We start from the raw sequence: 6,000 nt of genomic DNA on the forward strand, positions 1-6,000 counted from the left end.
TTCTACAAGCGCTTAACGATCGAAAAGTCTCTGCTAGAATTGCAGAGGCAAGATTGACCTTTTTTGGTAACTGCTCAAACAAATCTACTATTGCAGCTTCAATGTATCCGAATTCTTTCAGGAAGATGACCATACCATATATACCCAGAGCAAAGAGATCAAATTGTACATTATCATCTTGATGACTCTGAATAATTTCTTTGATGTTGGTCCAGGCAATGCCTTCTCCCTTGCCCTTTTATTTCGTACGGGCCACTACCCATTCCTCTCGTACTCCTGCAATCTTTGCTAATTTAACTCAGAAAGGTTGAGTTTTAACTGACCTTGAATAAATTCGATTCTCCAAAGCCCCTTCTATATGTAGCAAAGTTGTATACTCTTCAATAGTAGGAACCAAATCCTCCTTATTGAAAGTGAAACAATTATAATCGGGATTCCAGAATTGAATCAGGGCTCGAAGTAAGTCATCATCAACTTGGACATAGAGCAAATATGGGATGTCCCCGTAAGACTGGTAGAACTGTAACTTTCTATTTGAATCTCAACTCTCCCAAATGCCTCGCAAATCTTGCATATCATTTCTTTTTAGCGAAACTGGAGCATAATTTGCCAACTCGGGTACATAATCATCCTGCAGACTGTCTCCCCCTTGTCTCTGTAAGTCCTCAGCCCACTGTCTTACTTCTGAGTTTGGAACTATTTGATTTGAACACTTTTTATCCGTAGATGAAGGTTTTCCAATGAGACGATTAACTCAAAGATCAATACCTTTAATCCTTCATGATGATATGCAAACAACAAAAATAAAAGAAAACATAAAAAGAAATAAATTAGTTCAAATAATAAGGAAAAAATTAATTTAATATCTACCCAAATATTTCTATTTAAACATTCTTTCTACATACTTTAAATAATCTAAATTCACATGCAATTTATTCAACAAGAAAATAAATAAATTAATTAATTAAAAGGAAAAAGTTATAAGTCATTTCTCCTTTGTGTACACCTATGTTGGACAAAATTTCGGCATAGCTTCAGATCGGAAGAGTTTCTAGGGTTTACTATATGCAGAGTTTAGTTCTAAGAGTAAAGGTACCCAAATTGTACTTGTTAATGCCCCCTTGGGTTGCCAACCCTCAATCCTAGTCCACTACAGACTTAAGCGGATCGAGTTCAATTCGAGGGGACACACTTCTCTATTCCTGACACGGAGAATAAATTCTCATGAAGACATAGAGCATATGAACCCCGAAAGCTACTTGCTAGGTCTAACACAGAGAATAAATTCTCACGAAGACGTTGCTTTCACTCCCACTTAAAAGGGACAAGCTTGATTATAAAGCTTATGTTATGCAATGCAAGTGATGTGTGAGGAGAAATGTTCAAACCTATGAAAAACAAATAAAAATTTAATAATACTTAAAAAATTAATAAAAAATAATAATATATATATATATATATAAAATATATAATAAGTATATATAAAATTTTGAAAATAAAGAATTATAACTTAAATATATGAATTTTTAATTTCTAATTAATAGAGACAATTTATAATTGATTTTAAAGCTTGACCAGATCCCCAGTGGAGTCGCCAAGATATCGTAACCGGTTTTCACCCAGGTACGAATTTTTACTTGGCGGGAAAAATAATGTGGACAAAAAATGATTTTGATAAAAAATCTTTTGGGAGTCGCCATTGACCGTTTTGGGTTAGGTAGGTCGAATAACTAAAAATTATCTTTAAAAGAGTTTTTAAGAAAACATCATTTAAAGATAAACTGGTCTGTGTTTTAACCAAAAATTTGTTCTTTTTAATAATAAAAGGGATTCGTGGTTGATTACGTTTGAGAAAGGATTAGCACCCCCACAATGCCTAAAATTAGTACTAATTAATTACAATTTGTCTCTATTATTGGAAATTAAAAATTCAAAAATATATTTAATTCATAATCTTGTTATTTCAAAATAATTTTAAGAAAATATATATATATTAATATATATATATATATATATTTATTTATTTTTATAAATAAGATATTTATTTATTTAGAAATATCAGAAAATGACTTCTAGGTGCTTTAAGACAACCCATTTCTTAATATTAAAAAATAAATATTAATAAAACATTTATCTAAAATAATTAAAAAATATATATAATTTATAAAAATAAGATATTTATTTATTTAAAAATATCAGAAAATGAACATCTAGTTGCTTTAAGACTGCACTTTCTTAATATTGAAAAATAAATATTTATTTAAATATAATTATTTTTCTTAAAAGTAATTTATAAAATTAAATTTATAAATAGTATTTAAAATAAATAATTAAATAAACATTATTTATTATATATATATGTTCATAATAATAATAATAATAATTAAATATATTGAAAATAAACATATAAAATTACAATATAACTAAAAAGTGGCTAAATTAAATAAAATTAAAACTATATATTTAAAATATAAAAGCAATAAAACTTGTAAAAAATAAATGAAAATAAAATTAGTGACTAAATTATAATACATTAAAATTAAATATCTAATTAGTAATTAATTATTTAAACTTACAAGGATTAAACATACTATTTTACCTATTTATTAATTTAGTGACTAGAATAAAATTATGTTAAATTTGGACATCAAATTAAATTAGATTAAAACATGTTATTCAGGGTTAAAATATTAATTATTTTTAAAATTAGAGGACCAAATCTATTATTTTACCTAAAATATCTATTATTTTATGTAAAATAAAATAAAATTCGAATACCAAATTAAGAGAATCTAAAATTTGATTCAGTGACTAAAATGAAAGGATTACAAAACTAATGGACTGCGGACGAGGTTTGGCCTTTAATAAATTACACACAAACCCTTCCCCAAAACGACGTCGTTCGGGGAGGGATATTTAAACCCTAAACTACACGGCCTTAAGACCATTTTTTTTCATTTTCTTATTTCACCTTCTCTCTCTAACTGAGAGAGAATGAAAAATTCTCTCTAGCTTCCCACACCAAAGGGAAGCCGGCAGCTACACGCCACCGCCGCCAGCCACCACTATCGGTGGGCAAAAATTACCAAATACCCCCAAAATTCAGATCCCATCGTCATATGGCCGATTATGACCTTTGTTTTCTTTAAAAAGCTCCTAATCGAAGCAAATCTACAAATATACCTTCGATTTTTGAAGGGTTTTGGTGGAGCGTGGAGGCGCGTGTGGACTCCGGTGGCGTCGTAGCTTCCTCGGTAATGTCTCTCATTTTTTTCTCAATATTTTGTGGTTATTCGCTGTTGGTCTCTCGATTTTCTCCGCTGTGATTCTCTGTCCGTGCTCTGTTGGTCTCTCGATTGTTGGATGATTTTTTTTTGTTTGCTCTCTCCGTCTGTGTCCTTTGTTGGCAGGGCATCAGTGGCTTTTATAGCCACCACCAATGATGGCTTCAGACCGGATAATAGGGCAAATTTTGGTGAGTCGCCAAACTGTAGTGGTGACTCACCGTAGTCCTCAACGTGGATGATCGGCATTGAAGCTTCTGGAGGCCTTGGAGAACATCGTGGCAGCAGCTGGGTTGATGTAGAGCGGCGCAACAGAGGCGGCGACTGCGTGTCCCTAAGGTTATGATACCCTAGGGTTTGTTGGTGGAAGGCTCTTGACCGTTAGATCTGATGAGATCCAACGGTGGCTGATGGATGGCGGATGAGAATGAAATATAAACCCTAAATGGGGTTAGGGTATTATTTAGGCCGATCTAGGTTGGGTTTATAATTTGGGCTTGTAATATAAATTTATTATATTATTAATAATAATAATAAAATAAAATAAAATATTTATAATAAATAAAACTAATAATAAAAATATAAATAAAAACAAATGGATAAAAAATGAGTATCTTCAGCCTTTTCCCAGGATTTTGCTTAATATATCTCACAACCCGCAAAGCTACCTCCATGTGTATCTTATTTGGTTGTTGCATAAATTGACTAAGGTGTTGCACTAGAAAAGTAATATCGGGTCTTGTTTGAGTTAAATAAATCAACCTCACAACCAACATCTGAAAAACACCATTATCCTCTAGTAGGTTATCACTATGAGACATGCTCTCATCAAACTCCCTTGAAGTTAACTTCAAATTCTGCTCTAAAAGTGTTGAGGCTATCATTGCTTCTTCTAAACTCGTATATTTGATGAGTTCCAACGTGTAATTCTTTCGGTTCAACAAAATCTCTTCCTTTGATTGCATTTCCCAAGTCCTTCATTTTGAAATTATGGTTCAATATTCCTTTGAGTTCCTCTATTAGTTCCATGTTATTCCCCATTATCATTAAATCATTAACATAGATGAGCATCACCACTATTTGATCATCTTATTGTTTCAAAAAATGAGCATAATCATATCTACTCTAAGTATAACCAACTTTTAACGAAGCAACTATTAACTTGGCATTCCATTGCCTTGAAGTATGTTTTAAGCCATATAACGACTTCTACAACTTGCATACCATTCGCTCTATCTGATTGTAAAAATCTTGGGGCATCTCTATGTAAAGTTCTTCATGCAAGTCCACTAGTAAAAATGCATTGAAGATATTCATCTGAAAAGAAAATCAGTTGAACATATAAGCAATGATAAGAATAGAATGAATATTGACCATTTTAGCAACTGGAGAAAAATCTCAACATAATCAACGGCCTCCTGTTGGTTACCATTTAGCCACCAAACAAGCTTTGTATAGTTGAACCTCACCGAAAGCCTTGTATTTTTCCTTATACAACCAATTGGAACTTTCCCTAGTGGTAAGGGAACAACAGACCATGTATGGTTGGATTTTAGAGAACAAATCTCATCCTTCATGGAACTAATCCAAAGTGAGTTTTTATGGCTTCAAAACAATTTTTGGGTTCAAAAACAGTTGATAAAGAAGCAATAAATTTCAAGTATATAAAGGAAAATGAGAATAATTGGAAGAAGGATAAGAAAGAAAATGACCAGTTAAAGAGGAGGATTGATAATAACAAATAAAGTCTTGTAACCAAGCAGGCCTCTGAACTATACGAGATGACTTTCGAGAAAAAAAAGGTTGTGACGGTAAAGCTGAGAAACAGATTGGTCAAGAAAGTCATATTGGATAGGGTGAGTAGACTGATCAGGAAAAAACATGATTTGTTGAATAAGTGAAACAAAATGGTCGATAAAGGTAGCTTAAGTGAGTTGAATAGGTGAAACAGGTTGAAAAAGTTGTGATGTAGGTTGTAACATATTAGGTGATATAATAAGGAAATTAAAGTCATCAGAAAACATTTAGGGAGAAAAGAAACTTGTAACAAAATCAGAAATAAATTTGAAAGGAAAAAGGTTTCATGAAAATAGACATCTCTATTAACAAAGAAACACTTGGATTCCAAATTAAACAAAACATAGCTCTTTTGTGTACTTATACTCTATGTCATGCCAACTATACCATGTCCCTCAATGACTTACTTGGGCATATAGTCTATTTTATTTGATCCATCCATAGCAAAGTATATTATCATAATTTAACATTGGGTAATTCATACCCAAAAACATTCAATGTAAAATATCATATTATCCATGATCAATGCATTATAATTTCATACTGTGACATATCAATATCTTGTCAATTTAAAAAAATACCATATCATATCATTTTATCACGTGCTATTTAAAACATATATTAATATGGATTTATACTATCCATATTGAAACAGAGTAGAACAGTTTAGTTTAATCATTAGAAACCATTTTTCAAAATAGTTCAAGAACGTAAATAGGACATTAATAAGTACATGCCACTAACAAAGTCAACATTACATCATAGGATGTCTTACTGATAATGAAATATACTCTTTGATGCTTGATGTTGCTTTAAACTCTTTACTCTACCACTGGCTTTTTACCTACGCATGAAAATCATCACACGCTAAGTATATGCTTAGTGAGGTAATTAATAACAATTAAACAGTGCAATACAA

The sequence above is a fragment of the Hibiscus syriacus genome, unplaced genomic scaffold (assembly GCF_006381635.1).
Source record: "Hibiscus syriacus cultivar Baekdansim isolate YM2019G1 unplaced genomic scaffold, ASM638163v2 tig00000453_pilon, whole genome shotgun sequence".
Lineage (NCBI taxonomy): Eukaryota > Viridiplantae > Streptophyta > Magnoliopsida > Malvales > Malvaceae > Hibiscus > Hibiscus syriacus.